The sequence below is a fragment of the Neofelis nebulosa genome, chromosome 5 (genome assembly GCF_028018385.1).
Source record: "Neofelis nebulosa isolate mNeoNeb1 chromosome 5, mNeoNeb1.pri, whole genome shotgun sequence".
Taxonomy (NCBI): Eukaryota; Metazoa; Chordata; class Mammalia; order Carnivora; family Felidae; genus Neofelis; species Neofelis nebulosa.
Window position 1 is genome coordinate 146611748 of NC_080786.1, and position 26563 is coordinate 146638310.

At 49.0% G+C, this 26563-nt stretch overlaps 2 long non-coding RNA genes across 3 annotated transcripts in view; one reads left to right on the plus strand and one right to left on the minus strand.

Moving 5' to 3' along the window:
• Window positions 1-25118, plus strand: part of LOC131512778 (uncharacterized) — a 35814-nt gene extending 10696 nt beyond the window's left edge. Inside the window, exons 4-7 of one of the 2 annotated variants that reach the window (XR_009262306.1) lie at window positions 1505-1729; window positions 22088-22275; window positions 23795-23904; window positions 24301-25118. This is a non-coding gene — a long non-coding RNA (uncharacterized LOC131512778). The remainder of the gene's footprint in view (window positions 1-1504; window positions 1730-22087; window positions 22276-23794; window positions 23905-24300) is intronic. The other variant, XR_009262307.1, reaches the window with a different exon arrangement.
• On the minus strand, window positions 857-2226 carry LOC131512777 (uncharacterized). The gene is made up of 2 exons (XR_009262305.1): window positions 1981-2226; window positions 857-1746 (listed from the first exon to the last, which is right to left on the minus strand). It is a non-coding gene; the product is annotated as an uncharacterized LOC131512777 (long non-coding RNA).
• Window positions 25119-26563: the final 1445 nt, after the last annotated feature.

Here is a 26563-nt window from a genome sequence, read left to right on the forward strand (position 1 = left end):
GTGGCAATAAGCCTGAAATATGCTGGTGAGAAGGGGAGGCTTACAGAGCCTTTGAGACCCAAGTGATGTCTCCGATGACGCACAACCTCCTCACAGGACGTGGTGGGCTTAAAAAAGCTCTTTCCAATCACTCAGATTATTTCCCCTGGTAGAGCTCTGGCCCAAAATATCCAACAGTCCATTCCCAGTGCGCTTCTCAAGGCTCAGATGCTGCAAGGATGACGATCTTCCTGGGAAACGCAGCTGCTGTTACATAATAAGGGGGGGCTCTTCCCTGTCTTAGCAGAGACAACCGTCCCTGTTGATTGGGGCAGGGAATTCATCAAAGTCATACTTCAGACTCAGCGCTGACACTAACTCTCTTGGCTCCGAGCATTCTTCAAACTAGAGAGCACCTCATTTCTGCCTCTGGTAGGAAGCAAGCATGTGGGAGTCAGAAGACCCAGGTGGTGGGGGGGGGGGGTGACTGCCTGTCCTGGACTTGTCGGGTGAGTCACCTGACCTAATTGAGTTTTAAGTTCTTTATCTGTGAGATAGCAATAGTAATCATAACAGCTCTGTCACGGGCCGATATTACAAGTAGTGAGAGCCCTTTACATCAAAAATACTGCTGGGGCGCCTGGGTGGCTCAGTGGGTTGAGCCTCCGGCTTTGGCTCACGTCATGATCTCGCAGGTTGTGAGTTTGAGTCCCCCATCGGGCTCGCTGCTGTCAGCCTGTCAGTGCAAAGCCTGCTTCGGATCCTCTGTCCCCCTCTCTCTACCCCTTCCCCGCTTGCGCTCTGCCCCAAAATAAATAAATATCTTAAATAAATAAATACTACTAACGAAAAAAATTATTCAATGACCCTTGTGAAATCACGGCAAGGAAGATTTTATTCAAGGCAATAAGGACTAGGGACCACTGTAATGGGGAGCATTGGACTCAAGTCTGAATACCACATGGGCACATGAGATTGATAGCCACGGGGCAGGGTGGGAGCCAGTGGATGGATATTATTAAGAGGAAACATCAGGGGTAAAGGGAGATTCTTGCTAAGTGGACCAAGGAGGATTCTTGCTGAAGGCAGGCTGAGGGGATCAGAAATCCTCTGCGGGATGGTGGAGGATAAGAAACTGGATCCAGATGGCAAAGGTCAGGGATCCTGGCTGTGTTGACTCGGCAGGATTGTCACCAAAATGGGGCAATGCAGAGGTGAAGATGAGAGTCCGAAAGTCAAGGTCCTGCTTGCGACGTTCAGCGGAGCCGAGTAGTTTGGTAGAGGAGGGAATCTTCGTGAATACAAGTATTAAATGTCTTCCGACCTGGTTGCTTAGGACCGGTTGATAGCAAAGGGGGAGCGAATGGAGAAACCGAGGCACCAATGCCTTTAGAAGCGGGCCCAACAACTGACCTTCCGGCCAATCCCACCTTGCCCAGAGGCGATGGCCCACGCGGCAAAACATTTCCTCCTTAGACCTCAGATGCCGGAAAAATTCATCTCCGTTTTGATTTTCCAATTGCAGACCTTGCGCATAAGGAAGTAGCCGAGGGGAGACTGATGGTTCCAAACAGCACAATGAACCAGCTGGGGAACGAATGGGGGATCCAAGCGCTTCCCCAGGCACTTCCCCACCCGAACCTAGGAACTCAGGACTCCACTTCCGGGAAGCCTCACCTGGATGCCCACTTCCCCTGGCTCAGGAGTTGGAGGCACTTCGACAGGCACTCTAGGGGCCTCTGGACTACAGGTATGCTTAGAAAACACCTCTCTTTTATTTTTTTTTTCTTTTTTCTTTTATTTATTTTTGGGACAGAGAGAGACAGAGCATGAACGGGGGAGGGGCAGAGAGAGAGGGAGACACAGAATCGGAAACAGGCTCCAGGCTCCGAGCCATCAGCCCAGAGCCTGACGCGGGGCTCGAACTCACGGACCGCGAGATCGTGACCTGGCTGAAGTCGGACGCTTAACCGACTGCGCCACCCAGGCGCCCCAAAACACCTCTCTTTTAAAAAGCAAGCTCACGGGGCACGTGGGTGGCTCAGTCGGTTGAGCATCTGACTTGGGCTCAGGCCACGATCTCACGGTTCGTGAGTTCGCGCCTCACCTCGGGCTCTGTGCTGACAGCTTGGAGCCTGCTTCCAATTCTGTCTCTCTCTCTCTCTCTCTCTCTCTCTCTGCCCCTTCCCTGTGCATGCTCTCTCTCTCTCAAAAATGAATAAACACTAAAAAAAATTTAAAAAGCAAGCTCACCGACCCCTTCATTTTTCAAGGATGGCAAAAAGATTGACTGGATTTCACACGTCCAGGGAAGCAGAGTTTCCCTTCTTTCCCCTTCCAGGCCGCTGCAAACATGTCACCGCCAAACCACCAAGGGTTTGCTGGGACGCAGTGGGACAGTGCGACTTTACCTCGTGAGCTTCTTCCTCGCCATCTGTGCTCCCCCAGCACTCCTCAGTTAAAACAGACATATGGAATTGGAGAATCGGCCTCAGAAAGAAAAAAGCGAGAGTCCCGAGCTAAAGGGTTTGGGGGGGAAACGTGCGTTTTCAGAGAAGGAATGAGCAGCCGTTGGCTCTCGCGGGCTGGTTAATCATAATCAGCAGTGGGCACCCCAGGGCCCCCACCCCACCCCGGGCACAGTCACTGCCCCTCGGTGGCCAATGGACGGCCTCCTGCAGGTCGGGACCTTATTACTTCCTCCCTCCCCGCCCCCCACTCCTGCTCCGCCTCCTAGGCCTCACTTGGGGCTGCAATTAAACTTTTCAACTTGGAAGGTAAACATCAGGGAGCCAAAGGGGTGGGTTCGGAGGCCTCACGGAGACAGCTAAGAGGTCGGCCCGGAAGCAGCCAGCGGAGGCCGAAGGGCTAGAGGAAAAGGCAGACCGAGGGGGGAGGTCTGCGTGTCTCCCACAGGCCCCCCCAGCGCGGGGAGGGAGGTGGGGAACCGGTGGAGGGGTGGAGGATGGGAGCTTTATGGAGAAAGCCTGGTAACACTGGGAGGAGGGGAGAGCGAAAGACGGAGGCGGGGAAGAAAAGAGCCACTCGAGGTACACAAGCCAGAGGGAAGTTTCTCCCAAGACTTATGAAATCCAACCACGCTCTTTCCTCCAATTCTTATTTTCTAAAATTAACAGCAGAGTCGCAGAAGTAGCTTAGATTGTGAATGCAGCTTTAAAGGGCTCTGCATATTTTTTGTGAACGTCCGGAAGGAGATGCTGTTTATTTCTCTCTGGACCCCAGACACCCCACCCCCACCTCACCGCCACCTCACCGCCCCAGCCTCCCCTGCTGAGTCACTTTGGCTCCCCCCTCCCCTCCAGGATGGTCTGTATGTAAATGAGGGTGCCTTTTATAACATTTTAGAATAGTAATATTTGTTCTGCCTCACTGATTTGGCTTGGCTTTTCCTTTTTAATTAAAAAAAAATTTTTTTTTGACGTTTTATTTATTTTTGAGACAGGGAGAGACAGAGCATGAACAGGGGAGGGTCAGAGAGAGGGAGACACAGAATCTGAAACAGGCTCCAGGCTCTGAGCTGTCAGCACAGAGCCCGATGCGGGGCTCGAACTCACAGAACACGAGATCCTGACCTGAGCCGAAGTCGGGGCTCGAACTCACAGAACACGAGATCCTGACCTGAGCCGAAGTCGGCCGCTTAACCGACTGAGCCACCCAGGCGCCCCTTTAAATTTTGTTTAATGTTTATTTATTTTTGAAAGAGAGACAGTGAGAGGCGGAGGGGCAGAGAGAGAAGGAGTCACAGAATCCGAAGCAGGCTCCAGGCTCCGAGCTGTCAGCACAGAGCCCCACGCGGGGCTTGAACTCACGGAGTGTAAGATCATGACCGGAGCTGAAGTCGGACGCTTAACCGACTGAGCCACCCAGGCGCCCCTGGGCTTGGCTTTTCTGAAATGCCGGTTGAGCCCCTCTTGCGTATAGTCCTGCAGACACCCTAGTTCCCACTGCAATTTGGAAAGTTTGTGTGGTGCCAGGGAGAGCCAGGATGTGATCTAAGGAAGGAGAAGGGTGGTCGAGTAGAGGAACATAAGATCAAACTATGAGCCATGCGTGATGCATGAAAATTTAAAGTATATCAATTTCAGCCAACAGGTTAAGTTCTAAGTCACCCATTCTGGTCAATAGTTCTGTCCCCTGGGGATTCTCTTGTGTTTCAAGTATTCTTTTACTTTCAATGCACTTTGTACCTTTAGCTGAAAATGTTGCTCCAAAGGTGCGGGCCGGATTAAATGACTGCCCTGGGTTTCAAAGGGACTCCCAGCAATTCTTGACTTCCCAGGGGGGCCATACACCTGATCTTCGAAAGGCCTCTGCCCAAGCCCTGGCTTGGAGTCCTGGGAACGGCATCTGCCTGCAACCAACCATTTCACAGTTCAGAAAAATAGTCACAAAACTGGAGTGAAGAGTAGTCCTGTCCCATGTTCAAGTACAAGCAGCCGGTTGGTGCCAGAGCGAAGGCTAAATCCTAACTCTGAACTCCTACCCTAGTTCACACATCTCACTCCACGGCCCTCCTTCGAAGGCTGGAGCTTCAGGAGCAACCTGCTGGAGGAACATCTTCAGCCACCAAGATGGCATCTTTGTGCTTGGAAAAAAAAAAAAAGATACACAACCTGGTCAGCAGAATGAAGAGACCTGTGTCCAGGGAGGTAGCCATAGGCAGCTGAGTAGTAAGAAAGAAGCAGAAATTTGGAAGGTCTCAAGACTTGGAGGCCCCAAGAACCCAGAATAGCAGGGATGTGGGTGGGACTAAAACTGATATCCGCACAAGAAAGAACTAGACCTCCCAGATGGATGCAGCCCAGAGATTATCCTTCCCTGACCCGGCCAGACCTACATCAGAGTTTACTCCTGGAGAAGCTGAACCCAAGTGCCTTGGACTCCGAGATACCGGGAGGAGCCTAGTGGGGTGAGATAGCACACTGAGGGAAGGAAGGTTGGGAGAAAGTCAGCGTGCCTTTTACTCCCTCTGGAGCTCCCAGACACCCGAACACTGGGATCCAGGCTTGCACCCCAACCCAGGCAGGAAGTTGGAGCACTCCTGGCTGCGGAAACCGAACCGTCCAATGGGAAAAGCCAACAGATACTGACACTTGGAAATCCCCAGTGAGATGACAAGATTCCTGGCCAATCCCTTGGGGTCGGGTCTACCAGTCAATGGGCTCAACCCAGGCACAACAGAGATCCTAGTCCAAAGCAGGATGTACCCCTCCTCTCTGCAAAAAGAAAAAAAAAAATGGTGATGAAACTCACATAGTATAAACCTACCCATTTTAAGGTGAGCAATTCAGTGGCAGTTGGTACATTCACAATATTGTGCAACCACCACCTCTGTCTCTTTCCAAAACATTTCACCGCCCCAAAAGAAATCCTTGTGCTTCACTTTTGACTAAAACGTGGGCAACCAGGTGTCACCAGGCATCTGAGGGAAAAGTTCTAGCGTGAATGACAGAAAAAGACAACAGGTAAGAGGAACTCAAACGACAGAGAGAGGGGCAGGAGCAGACCTCTCCGTTATTTATTTATTTGGTTTTAGTTCTGATAAATATTAATTGTTGTTATATTAGTTTCACGAGCGCAGTGTAGTGACTCAGCACTTCCGTACCTCACCTGGTACTCATCACGACAAGTGTGCTCCTTCGTCCCCATCACCTACTTCCCCCGTTCCCCACCCACCTCCCCTCTGGTAACCATCAGTTTGCTTTCTATAGTTAAGAGCCCATTGGTTTAAGAGCCTTGGTTTGCCTCTGTCTCTCTCTGTCTCTTTTTCCCCTTTGCTCATTTGTTTTGTTTCTTAAATTCCACACATGAGTGAGATCATGCAGTGTCTTTCTCTGACTGACTTATTTCGCTCAGCATGATGCTTTCTAGCTCCATCCATGTTGTCGCAGATGACAAGATTTCATTCTTTTTTATGGATGAATGATATTCCATTGTGCATATAAACCACTTCTTCTTTTCTTTTTTAGCTTTTTGAATGTTTATTTATTTTTGAGAGAGAGACAGAGTGCAGGTGGGGGAGGGGCAGAGAGAGAAGGAGACAGAGGATCCGAAGCAGGCTCCAGGCTCTGAGCTGTCAGACAGAGCCGGATGTGGGGCTTGACCCCACGAACCGTGAGATCACGACCTGAGCCGAAGTCAGATGTTTAACCGACTGGGCCACCCAGGTGACCCCCACATCTTCTTTATCCATTCATCTATTTTTTTTTAATTTTTTTTTAAAGTTTATTTATTTTTGAGACAGAGAGAGACAGAGCATGAACAGGGGAGGGTCAGAGAGAGGGAGACACATTATCCGAAACAGGCTCCAGGCTCTGAGCTGTCAGCACAGAGCCTGATGCGGGGCTTGAACTCACAGACCGCGAGATCACGACCCGAGCCGAAGTCGGCCGCTCAACCGACTGAGCCACCCAGGCGCCCCTATCCATTCATCTATTGATAGACACTTGGGCTGCTTTCATAATTTGGCTATTGTAAAGGGGTAGAACATTTTTATTTATTTATTTATTTATTTATTTTTTAGCATTGATTCATTTTTGAAAGGCAGAGAGAGACAGAGTGCAAATGGGGGAGTGACAGAGAGGAAGACACAGAATCCGAAGCAGGCTCCAGGCTCCAAGCTGTCGGCACAGAGCCTGATGCAGGGCTCAAACTCGCGGACCACGAGATCATGACCTGAGCCGGAGTCGGCTGCCCAACCGACTGAGCCACCCAGGAGCCCCAGGAGTAGAACATTTTTATTTTATTTTATTTTATTTTATTTTATTTTATTTTATTTTTAAAGTTTATTTTTGACACAGAGAGAGAGAGAGCGTGAGCTAGGGAGGGGCAGAAGCAGAGGGAGACACAGAATCCGAAGCAGGCTCCAGCCCCGAGCTGTCAGCACAGAGCCCGACACGGGGCTTGAACTCACAAACTGTGAGATCATGACCTGGGCCAAAGTCAGACACTTAACGGACTGAGCCACCCAGGCACCCCTGGAGTAGAACATTTTTAAAACAAAACTTGAAAAAGTTATCCTCAGAAAGATGAGAAGGTATTGCGTGTTTGAAACAAAAAGCTGATCCTAGGAGAGGTGATATTTGTAGAATGTAGAGAATGAGTGAGAGCTTGTGGAAATTTGAAGTATGAGAACAGAACTCTTTTTATTTTTTTATTGAAGTATAGTTGACACACAATGTGCCATTAGTTTCTCGTGTACAACCTAGTGATCTGGAAAGTCTGCATGTTGTACTGTGCCCACCACAAGTGTGACTGCCATTTGTCCCCAGAGAGCACTATTACAATACCATTGACTGTATTCCTATACTGTAACTTTTATCCCCACAATTTCTTCATTCCACAATTGTAAGCCCGTATCTCCCTCCCCCGCTTCACCTATTTTGCCCACCCCTCCATTTTCCTCCTCCCTGGAAGCCATAAGTTTGTTGAGAACAGAAATTAAAAAAAAAAAAAAAATCAATGCAAAAGGAAAAAAATAATTGAAGGATTAGAAGATAATGTGGAAACGATCACCCAGAAAGACAAAAAAAAAAAAAAATGTAAAATTGGAAAGAGAAGCTAAAACAATTACAGTCTGTGAGTCAAAGGGTGCGAACGTTGCATAATAGGAGTTCTAGAAAGAAAAAATTGTAGAGAGGGAAAGATTTTCTTAAAGAACGAATACAGGAGAAATTTCCGAAACTGAAAGCATATGTCTCCAGATTGAAAGGGCTAACTTGAGTTTCCTGCATGAAGAATGAAAATGAGACCCACATCAAGGCAAACGATTGCATGATTTTAGAAGAACTGTCACAGGAAAGTATCCTAAAATTCCAAGGAGGAAAAAAAAAAAGTAGGAAACATACAGAGGGCTTGGAATCAGAATGGTATCAGAATGATGAAAAGTAATAATGGAATCTGGAAAGTTAGGGAAAAATGCTTTTCAAACTAGGAGTGAAAATTATTTGTAAGCTAAAGTTTTATACCCAGCTGTGTTAGAATTTTCCAGAAAAACACAACCAATAGGTTATATAAATACAGATTATCTACCGCTATAGATTCAGATATAGATTAGAAGAGATTTTTTATAGGCATTGGCTCACATGGTAACGGAGGCCTAGAAGTCCCATAGTCTACTGTCTGCAAGCTGAACAACCAGGAAAGCCAGTGATACAGTTCAGCCTCAGGCAGAAGGACAGAGAACCGAGGTACCACTGGTGTAAGTCCAGAGTTCAAAGGCCTGAGCCAGGAGCTCTGACATCCAAGGGCAGGAGAAGATAGATCTCCCAGCTCAAGAAGAGAGAGTGGGGAGTCGCCCTTCTCTCATTTTTGTTCTATTTGGGCCTGTTCACACCAGTAAGTATGGATCTTCTTTACACAGTCTACTGAATCAAATGTTCATCTCTTCCAGAAACACCCTCACTGGCATACCCAGAAATACTGTTTTACTAGCCATATGGCATCCTTTAGCCCAGTTAAGTTAATGCATAAACTTAACCATCACACCAAATTCCCTGGGGCACCTGGATGGCTCAGTTGGTTGAGCGCGAACTCAATTTTGGGTCAGGCCATGACTCTGGGGTTGTGGGGTTGAGCCCCAAGTTGGGATCCATGCTGGGTGTGAAACCTGCTTGGGATTCTCTCTTTCTCTCCCTCTGCCCATCTCCCCCACTCGTACTCTCTCTCTCTCTAAAAACAAAACAAAAGCAAAAAAAAAAAAAAAACAACAGAAAAACTTTAAGTATCACACCAGCTAATCTAGCAATCAAGTGTGGAGGTAGAATGAAGTTATTTTTTAGCTGTTTATAAACTCCATTTACTAAAACAATCCACCAAAACAAGGAAGTAAAATTTAAAAAAAAAATGATATGAAGGGGTGCCTGGGTGGCTCAGTCGGTTGAGCGTCCGACTTCGGCTCAGGTCGTGAACTCGCAGTCCATGAGTTCGAGCCCCACGTCGGGCTCTGTGCTGACAGCTCAGAGCCTGGAGCCTGTTTCAGATTCTGTGTCTCCCTCTCTCTGACCCTCTCCCATTCATTCTCTGTCTCTCTCTGTCTCAAAAATAAATAATAAAGGTTAAAGCAGAGCAAAAAACAAGACCAACAGGTAAAGACCATCAGATTTGAGAATGTAATAAAAAAAAAATGATATGAAGTTAAAGAAATAAAGGATTCAACATGGGGAAGAGTTAAAAGAACCCCCAGAATGGTCCTGAAGGGAAATCCTATGATGAGTATAAAAAGAAATGACAGAATTGTCGTCTAGAGTCTTTCTGGAGGCAGGTCTAGAAACTGTCTAGAAGAGATGTATCTAGGATAAAAACGGAACCTGATATGCAGGGATTCAAGAAATCTCAGCTCTGGTAGAGGCAACATTACCAATTAATGGTAAGGACATGAAAACGTAAGCAAAATTTTTAGATGAGGTAATTATTAATGGTAGGTATGAAAAAGAAAAAGTAATCCTGGTGAGTTCTATGGCATACCTGTGATTGATATTTACATGGCCAAAATAATACAAATCCGGGATGCTAATTTGACCAGACATCATTATAGAAAATCAGCTGGCTGGGGCACAGAGAAAGTAAGAGTATTGGGCTATAAACACCAAAAGTATGCAATACAATAGCAGGGTATACCAACATCCAGTGCAGAGAAAGCAAGAAATTGCAATACGCACGTGTTATTTAGAAACCCAAAGGAAGACACCAGAAGAACACCTCAAAAGATTGGGAAGTATTCGCCTCAAGGGAGAAGAACTTTTGAGGGGGTAGGGGGCAAGGGACTGCTGTTTTCAAGCAGCTTTTCTTTTAAGTTTATTTTGAGAGAAAGGGAGAGAGCGTGACAGGGGAGGAACAGAGCGAGAGAGAGAATCCCAAGCAGGCTCTGCACTATCAGCACAAAGCCAGATGCAGAGCTCGAACTCACAAACCGTGAGACCACGTCCTGAGCCGAAACCAAGAGTCAGACGCTTCATGGACTGAGCCACTCAGGCGCCCCTCAAGAGGCTTTTTAGCACTGTTTTGCTTTTTTAATCTAGGGCCACAGACTTCTCGAATAAAAATCTAGATGAATGGTTCTTAAAGCCCCTCCATGACTGCAATCTGGCCTCAACAAAGTGAGTTACAGTCAGTGCCACGGGATGGTCCTCCTTCCTCTAAGTGCTTCATGGACTGGAAAAGCTACTGCTGTCAAGTCTCATTCCTGAAAGATGGGACCTCTCTTTCAACCCCGAGGAAACGGAGCCACTAAAAACAAGCCAAATCCGGTTACAGTCAGAATCTGAGTGAAGCGTGGCCAAAATATTTGTAAGCCGCAGGTAATGGCCTAGTTCCCCCAGCATGATTTGTTGTAGCGGCATTTCGGAGCACTAAAACAGTTAATGCTGTTTTTCCACACCGGACTCTCACAACCTCCCCCTGCCCTGACCCAGGCTCTTGTCATCCTCTCCTGTATTTGTTGGCCATTGGGGTTTTTAAAGAGTTGGGTTCCTGGACTGTCTTGATGAGGACCAAGACCACAGCTGACTGATTTTTTATTTTTATTTTATTTTTTTTTGTCCCCTGTGTCTAACGCGGGGTATACCAATATAGGGAAGGCACGCAGGCAGGGTTTGAATCGGTGAAGAAAGGGGGAGGAATGGATGAATGTAAAAGGAAATAATCCAAGCAGCTGCCGGGATTAATGCTGCATAATGAAAAGGACCAAAAAGAGAGGTCCATTTTATTTATTTATTTTTAATTTTTTTTTTTAACGTTTAATTTATTTTTGAGACAGGGAGAGACAGAGCATGAACAGGGGAGGGTCAGAGAGAGAGGGAGACACAGAACCTGAAGCAGGCTCCAGGCTCTGAGCTGTCGGCACAGAGCCCGACGCGGGGCTCGAACTCACGGAACGCAAGATCATGACCTGAGCCGAAGTCGGACGCTTAACCGACTGAGCCACCCAGGCGCCCCAAGAGGTCCATTTTAATAAATAGTGGCGAATATGGCAAGGACCGTCGCGTATATAGTGTCGTGGTGTGCCAGGCACTGGTCTGGGAGCTCAATGAATCCTCATGATGACCCATGAGGCAGGTTAACACTGCTCCCAAGTACAGAGAAGGAAGTAATGGGCCTCAAATCACACAGGAAACGAGTGATAGATGAGCCAGGTTTAGGACCCAGGCCACCTGGCTCCAGGGTCTGTGAGGTTTGCCCAAGGGCTGTAGCCCCAGGGAGCTGATCTGGCTGTGTGTCCTCCGCTGGGTTGGGCTTGTTAAGAAAACGCCAGGAATAAATCTAACCAAAGATGTAAAAGATCTGTATGCTGAAAACTATAGAAAGCTTATGCAGGTAATTGAAGAAGATATAAAGAAATGGAAAGACATTCCCTGCTCATGGATTGGAAGAATAAATATTGTCAAAATGTCAATACTACCCAAAGCTATCTACACATTCAATGCAATCCCAATCAAAATTGCACCAGCATTCTTCTTGAAACTAGAACAAGCAATCCTAAAATTCATATGGAACCACAAAAGGCCCCGAATAGCCAAAGTAATTTTGAAGAAGAAGACCAAAGCAGGAGGCATCACAATCCCAGACTTTAGCCTCTACTACAAAGCTGTCATCATCAAGACAGCATGGTATTGGCATAAAAACAGACACATAGACCAATGGAATCGAATAGAAACCCCAGAACTAGACCCACAAACGTATGGCCAACTCATTTTTGACAAAGCAGGAAAGAACATCCAATGGAAAAAAGACAGTCTCTTTAACAAATGGTGCTGGGAGAACTGGACAGCAACATGCAGAAGGTTGAAACTAGACCACTTTCTCACACCATTCACAAAAATAAACTCAAAATGGATAAAGGACCTGAATGTGAGACAGGAAACCATCAAAACCTTAGAGGAGAAAGCAGGAAAAGACCTCTCTGACCTCAGCCGTAGCAATCTCCTACTCGGCACATCCCCAAAGGCAAGGGAATTAAAAGCAAAAGTGAATTACTGGGACCTTATGAAGAAAACGCCAGAGCAGAAGGTGTCTTTAGTATTAAATGGGGGCTTGTAGGATGAAAACTCTCGGGAGCCTTGGGGGCCTCGCCCCAGGGCCCCCAGCTGTTCAGGGGGAGGGCTACCTGTGCCTCCCAGATGTTGAGCCTGACGGGGGAAGAGCCAGCTGATGGGAGACAGTGACCAGGCACAAGTGGGCGTGGGCCAGAGGGAGGAGCCGTGAGGTGCTCCTGGGTGAAAACACTCTAATTGTCTGATGTCCTGATGCTCCCTGGACATCAGGGGAGGACAGCAAGAGGACTGAGCAAGTGAAGGTAAGAGCTGGTCCGTGAAAGTTTCTGCAGAAAACAAAGGATCCAAGGAAGCTCTGGTGAGGGAAATAGCAGGACCAAGGAGGTGCAGTTCACAAGTCAACAGACTATCTTGGGTCCTTCCATGACATCAGGGCACTATGGCATCCCTCACCCTGGGATACACTGATTACAGAATGGCTGCAATCTTTCACCTCTGCCTGTGTCCAGTCCTCCCGATGTCGCTTTGCAGCCCTGACCCGCCTCTCTGATCCGCAGCGGACCCCAGAGGGATGAATGAGCCCAGCAGAGTCTGGAGACTGGTCCAGCCTACCTGTGGATAAAACAAGGCTTGCTTTACCCTCTTGAGATTTGGAGCGGTTTGTTATGTACTAACTGTTACAGGAACGACTGGGACACCAGGAAGGGAAGAGTCATGGGACAGCTCAGAGCTCCCTCTTTCCCCCCTCAGATGCGCCAGCTAGCCAGCAGAAGCTATTAACTAAATAAGAAAATAGCTACTGTTTAATGAGCACTTACTATGTGGAAGACAACCTTGTGAGGTAGGGGTGAGGGCTGGCACTTACTTCTAGGAGCCTACCCAATACATACTCTTTTCTTTTGTTACTAACTTTATTTGGGTTCTGGACCCAGCTTTAAAAGTGACATTTCTTAACCTCCCCTGCAGTTAGGGGGTGGTCATGTGACACTGTCCTGGTCAATGAGATGGGAGTGGGTAGAGCTCTGGGAAAGCTCTTTCAGAGACAAGTTGACCCAGCTGGTGCCTGCCTTTGCTATTTTCTCTACTCATTCCTGCTTCCTGGAAAGGCATTGGAAGGACTGGAGTTGTTGCAGCCATCTTCCTACCCCGAGGAAAAAGCCAAGAGAATTGCAGACACCTAGACCCTGACATCATGTAGTCTCTGAGCTAACACTGCCAACCACCTACCCCTGGAGAAAATAATAACCCCTGGATCATTCACACCATACTTATTGGGGGGTTTTTATTACATGAATCCAGTCTATTTCCAATGAACACACATGTTATTTTCCCATTTTACCGGTCAGGAAACCAACCAAGGTTCAGAGAGATCAGAATTTGGTCAGGGTCACTAGTGTGGAGATTGTTATGTTAATTCCCCAATGCATTCTACCTCCCAGGATTCACATCCTTGTATAATCCTCACCCCCCCACCCCGTGTTAACTATGGACTTGACCATGTTACTTGCCTTGCACATCAGCACAGGTGATACAAGCAAAGGTTTGATAATCACGTGTGCATTGGAGCTTCCCTTTTTTGGAACCGTCTCTCCACTATGTGAAGACACTTTGTGTAGCCTCCTTGAGGATGAGAGACCAGGGGGAAAAAAGACCACATGGAGAGAGACGCCCAGCAGTCCCAATTATTCCAGACATTCCTGTTGAGCCCCCGGGGCATGGTAGTGAGTATATCTGAGATCAACCAGCCCTCACTGCAGCCACATGAATGACTGCTCACAAAGACCAGCTGAAGAGCCTCCCCGCTGAGCCCAATCCCAACTGTGGAATTCTGAACAAATACATGGTTGTTATTTTAAGCTACTAAGAATTGGGTGGTTTGTTACACAGCAGTATATAACTGCTACAGCTAGCTAGTAAATGGCAAACGCAGAATTTGAATTTAGATCTCTTTGACCCCAAAGACCAAGTTTTAATCACTACATGCCACCATGGTATTCTTGTTTTCCTTAAACACATGCTTCTTCTGGGCTTGGAAAAAGACTTGCATTGCTCAGATTGTGTGAATTCCCTTTGCCACCCTGGTGCTTTTCCTTTCGACCCTGGGCTCTGGACTCCTTTTGACAGAGTCCTCGTCAAAAACAAAAACAGTTTAATGCTGACTGAAACGGCAGACCCAGCCTTGCTCTCATCTCCATGTCCGTGGGCTCCAAAGTCTTTAACACGTGTGCAGAATTCAATCACGCTGGAATGGCAGAGATGGAACAATTCAGAGAACATTCCACTCACCCTAATAATGAAATGTGGCTGTCCCTCTCTGCTCCCTCTCTGCTCCCGGCCCCAGCTGCAATTTAACGGAGAGCATTTTCCATTCAGGGCGTGCCCTTCGCCATGGATGCTCCAAAATGCTCGGCAGTCCTGAATTAACCCTTCCAGTACCAAAACCTGCATCTCATCCCCATCTCTGGCTCCCAACACTCCCTCGAGAAGACCTCAAGATACGTATGTGGAATTGAATGCCTTTTCCAAAAGAAATGCCTCTGAAGAATTCTGTGTACCTTCTGCATTCTGGGATGCCAGTCAGGTTGAGTTAGAGACAACCGACCACAGGACAGGTGAGGGATTTACTAGAAGCGGTTGGTACCAGCCTCACCTGGGGCCCCTCCGTTCATCCCACGGCCCCTCATCTTCAGTTGGTTGGACCAGCTTCCTTACGTGACATCCTCAGGGCTGTGTTCTCGTTTGGAAAGTCACTTTCACCACATCTATTAGAGAAGATCACAAGGCCAGCCCAATTTGGAGGGATGGGCAAATAGACTGCAGTTCTTGAGCTACAAAGAGCCTGTGGCCATATTTAGTCTGCCACGCTATATTTGGGGTTAGTTTTCTTGCCGAATATTATTTGTGCTGAAGAGTAGGACTGGTTTCTGTGAGAGGAATGCTTAGTCATCCATTCATCTTCAGCCTGAAGAGAGTAACTGGTCCTGACAGGAGATGCTGGGGTCAGTGCCGACACACAGGACAGTGCAAAATCATAGGGCAGGGCAGCTAAGAGAAAGACCAGGGTGGAAGGCCTGCCGTGGAAAGGCACCTGGCTGAGAATGTGTTCGTAGAAAGAACGAGAAAGAAGCTGAGGATGCTGGGGAGGCTGGGAGGGGGGGTGGGTTGGGCACATACCTACCATGTGCCAGGTGCCTGACACACGTCATCTCATTCGGTCCCCATAGCAACCCATTGTGATCCTAACAGCAAACGCTCCCATCATGCTTCTCCATGCCAGGCACCGTGCTAATTGCTTTGCACATAGTCACTCAGTTAATAATAGCAACGACCCCGAGATAGATACCAGTGTTTATCCCATATTATAAAAGATCGCTAAGGCCCAGAGAGGTTAAGTAGCTAGTGCAAGGTCACACAGCTAGTAGGCGATGGAGTTTGGTTCAACCATGCATGGATGAGTAAACTGAGGCTCCCAGATATTAAATCACTTGCCGAAGGACACAGAGCTGCACTAAGATTCATGCCTAAGTCTGATCCCCGAGCCTGGGCTCTTTCCTTGAATACCCTGGGTTTTCTTAGGGAAACATACACTTCAGGAGAAAGATTATTCCAGACTCTTCCAGAAAGAAGAGACTGGAGGACCAGGGCACTCAGACCTTAATAGTACAACAGAACGGACATGAAATTAACAGTGGCCATTTGTTTAAAAACAGCTAAGAACAGAGACGGTGAGTTCTGGGCCCCTAATAATACAAGGGAAGTAGAAAGAGGTGGTATGTGCCTGGTGCTTGCATCGCTTTCCTTTTCTTTCTGTTTTGGCATTTCATTGCTTGTCAGTAAAGAGAATTAACTGCCTCCTGTCTCAAACAGATGTGGGCATCTTCGGGGGGGGGGGGCTGTGCGCAAACACAGGCAAGCGTTTCACTGGGACACCCTTCGCAGGGGATTCTCCTGTGTCCCCGAAATTCACAGCCGGCCTGTCTGCTGGGATAGCAGCAAAGACACCCCCTGATGGCTCAGAACAGAGCGAAGGGCCGGAAACCCCAACTTCGGGCGCCCTAAGCCACCGGCGGAGAGGGGGCTTCCCCGGGATCCCCAGCCTGCTCTGTGTTCCCCGAGGCAGCTTCTGCATTTCCTGCTGGGAAGGCAGCCCGAACACGAATCAGACCCAACCCATGCCTGACTAGGGAGAGCAGAGAAACTGGCACGGGTCCGTCCGGGTCTGTGCTTGGAGAAACGCCTCCTTGGGTTTTGTCAGTCTGTGTGCTATGTTCCAGAAAATTCCACGGGAGCCCGAGGGACGAAGCCATTCTGGATGGAGCTGAGAAACCCAAGGTGGCTACACGGAGGCGGGATCTCGAAGGCCCGGGGGGGGGGGGGGGGGGGGGGGAGGGGGAGGTGTGTGCGGGGCCAGCCCCTCTGAGAAGGAAGCTGGAGCTCCCTGCTCTTGGGGTGACCCTGTTCTGAAGACAGAGCGCTTCAGCTGCTGACTTTTCCAGGAAATGACTCTGTGTGTGTGTGTGTGTGTGTGTGTGTGTGTGTGTGTGTGTGTATGCACGTGTGAGCTTGGAGGTCCGGTGAGGATCGCAGCAGCGGCCACGAAGGATCAGAATGGCACTAGTGAGTGGCTGAAAAAGCTCCCGTGAGGAAAAGGACCCCTTCAGCACAGCAGCAGGTGCTGGTGTTGAGGGTTGACGTTTCCGTTAGCGCGTCCCCTAGGGCGTCCCTTCACGTCCCCTGGTACCCGCGGGGCCCCCGTGGGTGGTGGAGGGAAGTCCTCCCCTGTCTCCTCTTCAGTTAGGTGAGCCAGCCTCCCCGCCTCCCCGGGGTTCCCTGGGGCAGGCCTCTTCAGTTCGCCCCATCCCTGTCTGCACACACCATTCCTCTCGTAGAAGGGTGGAATTCTTACATAAAAGCAGGAAGACTCTCTCCTCTCTCCCTCCTAGTCCTCCTCCTCCCCTCCTCTGCTTCCCCCACCTTCTCAACCCTTTCTCACCGCCACCCTCCCCCCCTCTGGCCTCACCAGCACCTGGTTTGGGCTCTTGACTACGTGTCACTCTGCGCCCTTCTACATTTCAGGCCACGGAGCATCATCACCAGGACCTCCTGCCTCTTGTTTTGGGCTATGGTCAGATGGACCCACTTTTGTTCCTCTGGGCCTCGAGCCCTGCCCCTCAAGAACACCCTCAGACCTCTAAGGCAGGCTGGAGCTTTGGCACCTTGGGGGTTCACACTGGGACCCTGGCAGATTGCAACTAACCTCTGCCAGGGTCACCCCCAGGGGACTGAGTGGCTTTGAGCCCAAACTTGGAGTGTCCCAGAGGAGAGGTGTCCCAGCAGATACAAAATTCGATTCGGTCTAACTTTCCAGAATCTCCCCAAACCCCCAAAGTCTCCCCAAAATTGTAATACAGATGAGGTCAGCCCCCTTCACTTGCAGGGGAGAGGGAGGGAGGGAAGCACATGCATGCAATGGATAAACCGACCCTGCTTGAACTTGAACTTGAACTTGGTTATCATGAACCAGTTTGCTGCTGGGATTGTGATTTTGGAGGAGCTGTGACCCACTTCATTAAAAGCAAACACACGGCTATGTACACCCAGCTCATTGTCTCCTACACAACCCCAATGCACACCGGGGGCTTCCAGAAGTGTTTATTGATGGAGGGAAGGACCTTGCCCTCTCACAAGGCTGCCACCACACCGACACCCCCAGGAAAGGCATCCGGGAGCTCCCTGTGGCAGGGAACTCATCCGACGGTCATCTTTTAGTTTGTTTTCTCTGAAGTCCTCACAGTGGGTACTGACTGTTCATATGTTACTGCAAAAAAAAGTTGCAAAACCTCCCTCCCAGAAAATCAAACGCTGCTTTACATGTTGTTGGAGCAGCATGATTTAAAGCTCCTCCGAAAAGCGCCAGGCAGAGTGATTCATTCTCTTTGCAGCGGTAAGCCTGACATATGCTGTGCACGTGTGCCCAGTGTAGACCGAGCAGCCAGGCTGGATTCAGAGAGGGGCCCACTCAGAAGAAAACTCTTTATTTTTACCCTCTGCCAAAAATGGAACCTCACCCCAATTCTCCCTCCTAAATAGCACAGCCAGCAGCGCAGGCCTGCCATTTCAGAAAGGCTGCCTAGAAGCTCCAAAATGCTCAGTTGAAGTTAGACCCCAAAAGGACAACGGGATTTATAGAAATTGAATCAAACTCCTTACCTAAAAATAAAAGGACCCAGGTTTCTAAAAATACAGTAGTATTTATTCCCGGCCAGGCGCCTATGTTTGCATCCTTTTAGTTTTCTTAGGAAGCTGTTCCTTCCAAAATGCGTTCTGGTGCCCTAGCCACGAAGGGACGTTTCCCAGGGCGGCAGAAGACTGTGGATGGTTCTGGAGGCTCCAGTTACACTGAAACCCTGGAGGAGGACACCTCGTGGAAGTACAAAAGACACAGGTGTGTGGCGACTGAGAGGTCTGGGTGGATTTTTGTTGTTATTTTTAAAGGCAGCCGGAGAGTTGAGGGCAGTACGAAGTCGCCCTGGGAGGAAGATTCAGTCCTTGCAAGGCACTGACTTGGCAGATAATACTGATGTTTTGTATTAATACTGTTACCCCCAAGATGCATGAGAAATGACAGGAAAACATCCCGATTGCTCCCTGGAGGAAAGGGAACTTGATTTACAAAGGAGGCTGATGGAGATGAAGCTATTTGCCCAATATTGTGCAGCAAATGTGGGTCCTTTGTTCTGGCTCCTTTCCACTGACTTGTCAGGCGAGCATCTCAACAGTTCAGTAAGAGCTAGCTCTCACCCAAGCCTTCTGCCTGGGGAGTGGTCTTTGTGGGCAGGGAAAGCAAGAATGGGTAAGGGGACAATAATAGTGTCTGTCTTGGCTCCGGTGGGAAGAATTATAAGGATGTTTCTCTCCCACGATCGCTGAGTCTATTCTGTCTCCTAGTTTGCCAAGATCCTGACACTGAATTGCCCGAGACCCGTTGGGCCAAATCTAAGCTTATGTCCCTCTGATGGGTTGAAACGACCCCACTCCGCCCCCAAGGATGTGTCCATATCCTAATCCCTGGAACCTGTCAATGTGACCTTACTGGGACACAGGGTCTTTGCAGATGTGCTTACGCTGAGGATTTTGAAAAGAGGAGATTATCTGGGTGGCTCCACAGTGCCATCACAAGTGTCCTTGGAGGATGCTTGGACAAAGAGGGGGAGAAGGTGGTGTAAAGGTGGATGCAGAGATTGGAGTGACGTGGCCACCAGCCAAGGGACGCCTGCAGCCACCAAAGCTAGGAAGAGCTTCTCCCCCGGAGCCCACACAGGGACTGTGGCTCGGCTGACCTCTTGATTTCAGACTCCTGGCCTCCAGAACTGTGAGAAGAGAGATTTCTGTTGTGGTAAGCGGCCACGTTTATGACAATTTGTTACAGAAGCCATAGAAAACCAGCAATGTTCCATCCAGGCTAAACGGAGGCCCCCAAACTCTGAAATCGTGGAGGCTGTTTTTCCTGTGTCATCATTATTTTTTTTTCTTTTTCTTTTTTTTAATATATGAAATTTATTGTCAAATTGGTTCCCATACAACACCCAGTGCTCATCCCAAAAGGTGCCCTCCTCAATACCCATCACCCACCCTCCCCTCCCTCCCACCCCCCATCAACCCTCAGTTTGTTCTCAGTTTTTAACAGTCTCTTATGCTTTGGCTCTCTCCCACTCTAACCTCTTTTTTTTTTTTTTCCTTCCCCTCCCCCATGGGTTTCTGTTAAGTTTCTCAGGATCCACATAAGAGTGAAACCAATGGAATACTACGTGGCAATGAGAAAGAATGAAATCTGGCCTTTTGTAGCAACGTGGATGGAACTGGAGAGTGTGATGCTAAGTGAAATAAGCCATACAGAGAATGTCATCATTTCAGTGGATATTTCTTGAGTGCTATAGATGCTGAGATACGACGGTGAGCGAAAGGATAGGAACCCCGTCCTCAGGCAGCTTACGGTGGGAGAGATGGTCAGTAAGCAAATAACACCGCTGTCATTACGGTCTGCAGAGCCCAGGGCACGGTGACAGGTGATGATGTGGTCACAGCCTAGTGTGGACACTGAGGGAGTGAGGGTCAGACGGCCTCGGACTCCAATAAGGGAGGTCACGTGGAAAAGTCTGCAGGAAGACCCAGAAGGAGGAAGGTGCAGCATGTGTTCAAGCATTCCCAAAGGGCAGAAGGGAAGGAGGGTTCTGGGTGGGGGTGGAAGGCAGCCCATGCCAACCCCAGAGTCCAAGAGGAAGAACTTGCATCTTAGGGCACGTGGGTGGCTCGGTCAGTTGACTGACTGACTCTTGACTTCGGCTCAGGTCCTATCCCAGGGTTGTGGGATCAAGCCGTGTGTTGGGCTCTGTGCTGAGTGTGGAGCCTGCTTGAGATTTTTCTCTCTCTCTCTCTCTGAGCCCCTCCCCCACTTGTTCTCTCTCTCCCTTTCTCTCTCTCTGTCAAAGAAAGAAAGAAAGAAAGAAGACTGACATCTCTATCCTAAAGGCATGGGGACTACGAGTTTCATGCAGGGGGGTGGCCCAATCAGACTAACGTTTCACGGGGATCCGTGAAAAAGAGGGGCGGAAGCCAGTGGTCCTCGGCCAGGGAGGAGTCTGGAGTAGCCTAAGCAAGAAATCGTGGTGGTTTGGACTGGGATGTAGCAGCTGAGACTGGAGAAGTGGGTGGATTCTAAAGAAAGGCAGGCGGTCTGGCTTGGTGACGGAGAGGAGGTGGGTGGTGAGGGAGGGGGCGGTGTAAAGGATAGGGCCTGGGCTTCTTGTTTTTACCATGGGCAGAATGGTGACGCCAGAGCCACTGGAAACTCTGGAGAAGGAGCCGGGTTCAGGGAAAGAAGATAATTCGTGTTTTCCTTTAAAATTATCTGACTTCGGGGCACCTGGGTGGCTCATTCGGTTAAGCGTCTGACTTCGGCCGCAGGTCATGATCTCCCGGTTCATAGGTTTGAGCCCCGCATCAGGCTCCGCGCTGACGGCACGGAGCCTGCTTGGGATTCTCTGTCTCCTCTCTCTGCCCCTCCCCGCTTGCTCGCACTCCCTCAAAATAAATAAATAAATGAACAGACTTAAAAATAAAATAAAATAAAAAAGATCTGACTTCTCCATTGTCCCTGGGACAATCCACATTATGCCTGTTACCTCAGAGTCTTGTCCAGAAATGCTAGTCCCCAGAAATGTCCTGGTTTGAACCCATAGACTGTATGGTCACCCTGGGCTAAGATTTGTGCGATTTGAAAGGCCCTTGGGACACCCAAGAGGAGACCGTGAGAATGTGAAGCGAGAGAGAAAAGGGCTGAGGAGTGAGCCTTGCTGAACTTTAATGCCCAGGATGGCAACAAGAGCCAGGCTGGAAAGCCAGACAGGGGAGAGAGGCCAGGACACTTTGCATTGGACGTAGCCAGGGATGTTAGAGGAGACGCATGCCCCTCTCCCGGGGTGTTCCCAGAGAGACACCCTGTAGAGCAGAGGCCGGCAATGTTTGACTTTCCGGGCCACGCGGTTTCTGCCAAGACTCCTCAACTCCGCTGCTGGAACAGGACAGCAGCCTTGGACAATTCATAAACGATTGTGTGTGCTTGCCAGTAAAACTCACCAACAAAAATGGGCTGAGAGCCAGATTTTGCCCCCAGGGAGGAGTTTGCAGACCCTTCCTTTAGAGGAACGCTCTGGGGGCCTGTTCTCCTTATTCCTTTCCTTCCCCCACTCCCGGGGAGGTGTTGGGACTGATGGGTATTTCCCTGGAGAATTGGGGCCATCCCTTCTTTGGGGTAGCTCTGCTCGACTGCGGGGGGCGGGGGGGGGGGTTGCTCCATGGCGAGGACAGGACATCCAGGGGACAGGATGGGGCAGGACATCCACGGGACACCTAAAGCTATTCTTGCCACCAGTGACAGAGCCACGGTTGCAGCCTGATTCCAGGGTGAGGTCTCATCAGGCCCACTTGACTAAGAGGAATAACCACGGTCTCCAAATCTAGTTTTATCAGAAATGAAGGTGACACTGTGACTATATCTGCTCGATACCTGTCTCTTATCTCAATTATTCCAAACGTAGGAGACTGCTTCCCTGGCCAACTCCAACAGTAGGAGTCTATTTCTCAACTCAGCCGACCTCTGCGTTGGATCTCTTTGTCTCGAAGATTTGCAACTCTTTCTGGCAACCTCAGAAACGGTGTGGCCATGGTGGAGTCTCGTTCCATCTGTGTTCTCTTCAACTAATGAAAAACTATGGAGGTCTCGTTAGTAAGTAACACATGTAATGCCCGTTGATGTCAACGGTGGTTGGCGGGTAGAGTTTGTGTGGGAGCACGGCCTTTATGCCTTCAGGGGGTCCCACAGGGCACCTATGTTCTTGTTTCTGCCTCACTTTCAGATACCTGCCTTCCCTCAACACCAACATTAGGTTTGTCCCAATTAACAAGGTACTATGCACTCTTTACTAACTACTATGATTATTAGAAAATACGAACAAGCAAAGAAAGAGGCAATGAGAACCCCCTTTAGCCCCAGCTCAGAGATAGCAATTATTAATAGTTTGATATGTATCTTCCCAGATGCCAAAATGAGATCATAATGTCCATGTTGTTTTGTAACCCGCTTTTGGCATTAAAATACAATAAATAACTCTCCGTGTCCCAAAGCAGGAATGTATACCATGATTTTTCGTCGTGACATGATTCATCCACCCAATCCTCTGCTATTGGCCATTTAGGGTGTTTCCCGGTTTGTTCAGTAAGAATAATGCAACAGTGAACACCCTTATAACCGCTTGTGGGAACACATCCTTAATTATTTACTTAAGCTAAATTCCAAGAAGGCGATCATGACTATATAGCCATTTTTTCAGAAAAATCACACATTCCACATCTTTCTCAGGGGACCTCGACTTGAAGTAAATTCACCCATAGGGGAAGAGCATGTTCATGTCTGTGTTTAGATGTTTGCTTCTGGCAATCCCCCCAGACAGCCCCTGTGGGCCAGGAGGTCAGAGCCCAAAGAATCCCCCAACCCAGAAAGTCACATCAGTGTGGAGCGTCTGCCCTTGGGTGGATGGGCTTTGTCAATCAATACTCGATGGAGACACCAACCAAATGGGAAGATGGGGAGACAAGATGAATCCCAGCCATTTGGAAGAAAAAGGACTGAGAACACCCTACATTACTGGGGATGGGCTCTCCTGCCTTGGGAGGAGTAGGTGACTCCTACTAAAGTTTCCTCCTCTTTTCTTCTATAGTTTACATTCTGTGTTATTAAGGCTCAGCAAGTTTCTCACAAGGGCTGGGAAAGACTTCTTGGAGGGCCCCCTCAAGCGTCCAGAAAACAATAGGAACAAAAGACAGAGGAAAGGGGCAGAAGCCTAGCTCTAGGATTTAAAGGGAAGGAGTTGGCCCAATTCAGAAGGTCAGGAAAGAGCCGGACTAGGGTCAAGTCACCTGCCTCTTGCTTTGGTCTCCCCTATTATTCTCTCAGGCCCAATGAGGGGCGGCAGGCAGGCTTCAGTACCCACAGCAGAGTAGAGGGCTTCCCTGAAAAGGGTTCCGCTCTCCGAATGACCCCCTAAGCCCCTAAGGTGCTTTCGCACTGGTCCTCCAGCCCACCATGCATCTGAATTACAGTGTGCAGACTTAAGACACAAAGGCTGAGGCCCCAGAGGTTCTGGAGAGGTTCAGGGTGGAGCCCCAGCCTTGGTCAGATTTTCAAAATGTGAAGAACCACTGAGTAATCCCTTTAGACCCACATCACTGGCTACACATGTTTTAAGAGCAGAATATACGGGAAGTCTCTGTGCTTTGGAATTGGCTGATCAAGAATTTGGAGAACGGCAGTCATCGTGGACAATGATGCACACCACTGTAAGGGGGCCAGCACGCGGTGAGTGCTTGATGAATGGCAGCCCGATGTGCTGAAGAGCAGTTACTTTCGAGGCTGCGAGAGGGAAATATAAAAAGCAACGGGAGAAGGGGCAGGGAGAGGATTAGGAGACAGTCTCTTGCTCCTCGAGACTGACCTGAAAGTCTTGGCACCAAAGAGCAGTTGAGCTTTCTGCTTTGCCGTGAACGAAAAGCGAGAGGCCAGTCTTAAATTTCAGCTCTGGGGTCCAGAATGCCTATTTTTACCAGTGTGCTGTGCAAATCATATAAGGATTGAGTGGCCATTTAGTTTTATCTTCCCTTGCTGGCCTGCTGTTTAACCGGGGGCTGGGATCTGCTTTGTGTTAAAGATTATCTCCCTGGAGAGAGCGTAATCTGGTCTTATTATGTCTCGTAGGTGGAGGCCAACTGCTTTCCCACGGTCTCCGTCTGAATCCTGCTTTCCCCACTGCTCCATTTTGTAGCAGCAATTGGCCAAAGGAAAGCAACCTACAGACCTGAGTCCAAAAGCAACCTAAAGACCTGAGTCTAACAATAGGCATTTCCTCCTGCATGGTGAGGACGATCTCTTTGTCTAACAAGGAGGCTCTAATTCCAATTAGGACTCACAGTCAAGCTGTCACACGATGACTTTCGTAAAGTTGGGTGCGGCATGAATGAGCCCAGGGTAATTCAAGCATTCTTTCTTCTTCGGATCACTTTATACTTCAAGATTCTGGTCCCTTGACTTTTTAATCGATCTTCACTCAGCACTTCACACTTGGAACGCTTCGGCCAGAAGGTTCTTTGTCCCGCTCCTCAGAAATTAATGGCGTGTGGGGAAAGTTTTAGGTGCACTGGGGGGAGCTCCAATTAAAAGAGGCCTGGGTGGGGATCTTCTGCAAAACAATCATCCTTTGAATACGCGGAGGCTCACTTTGCCCAAATCTGTCTGCTTCGCAAGTTTGCGTTTCGTGTATTAGAGTTTCTTAAAATAGGACTCACGGTTGAACCTCACTCAGGTTCTGAGTTAAAGTCTTGAGCCGGGTCTGCAGGGAGCAGAGCGAGCGAGCTGCTGTGTAGTGATGAGGGCCACAGCCTCACGCTGGGCTCTAAATCACAGCTAAAACCCCAGAGCTAAAAGCACCATTCCTCTCTGGCACTTTCGATTTAAAAGCCATGCTATATTTTTGTTTCCAATTATAGAAGGAGAAAAATAAAAGCATCTGGAACTCATTACTGTCCCTTTATTCCACACCATAACTTTAAGAAAGCAAAATAAGTTCTCTCCAAAATGCACGGGCAGAGAGAGGAAGCGGTGCCTCCAGCAGTAAGCCCTCACACCCCAGCCCCCGATTCCCCTGTGCATCTCCTCGGCCACATTGCAAACACATGGAGTGTGGGGTTTATGACGGAACCTTGACAGCTTGTCGGCTCCTGCAGGGAGGAAGTTCCAGGGAGCGTGAGGGTCACCCAGCTTCTCAGGCTGCTGCCTTCCTCTGTCTGGCCACGTGCAACACTTGACCCCCCCCAGCCCAAGAATCCAAGTCCTCAGGGTCAGACCTTCTCCCCAAACTTCTGCATGGATCGCAGATCCTGGTTCCAGAAACATAAGATTCCAGCTTACGGCTCCAGAGAGGGCAAGCCCATATTGCCTTTAATGCCTCACACAAGATGGACACGTGGCTACCTGCGGCCTCAGGACTTGAATCAAACTCTTGGGTATCCAACACAAGGCCCTTCCTGCCCCACCCTGACACTGCCTTGGATTTGTATCACTCACTCTCCCTGAGCATGCTGTCTTCTGCCACATGGTAGTTTATTTCTCTAAACACATCACAAACACGGAGCGTCTGGGTGGCTCAGTCGGCGAAGCGTCCGACTTCGGCTCAGGTCACCATCTCGCGGTTCGTGGGTTCGAGCCCCGCGTCGGGCTCCGGGCTGACAGCTCGGATCCTGGAGCCTGCTTCGGATTCCATGTCTCCCTCTCTCCTCTTTGCTCAAGCATCTCCCTCACTTTCAAAGCCCTTCTTCAATCCACTTCCATGCCTTGGAAACTCCCACCCATTCTTGATCATCGGGCGCAAACAGTGCCTTTCTTCAGAACTCGCCGAAAAGAGTCACTGCGGCCAACTGTCTGCTACGTGTGATTGTAGGCACTAGGTCTACAATAGACAAAAAGATGAGGCCCTCGCCCTTCACGAACTTAAAGGGGAGACTCCATTCTGTTTGATTCACTTTCAGCCAAAACCTAAGATGTATCTGCACTATGGGTCGTATTAGCTTCCCAGGGCTGCTATAACAAATGCTCACAAATTCAGTGACTTAAGACAGCACAGATCCATTATCTTATGGTTCCATTGGTGGGAAATCCAACACAGGCCTTGCTGGGCAGATAGCAAGGTGTTGGTAAGGCTGTGTGACTTTCTGGAGGTCAGGGTCCGTTTCCTTGCCTCTTCCAGCTTCTAGAGGCCACATGGGCCCGAGGCCCATGGTCCCCGGCCTCCATGTGTATAGCCTGCGGTAATGGCAGCCTCTTTGTCACATCGGATCGGGCTGACCCTCTGCTGTCTCCCTCTTCTGCTTTTAAGGCTCTTCATGATTTCACTGGGCCCATCCAGACCATCCAGATTAATTTCTTTATCTTCAGGCCCACTGATTATTTCCTTGAATTCTATCGG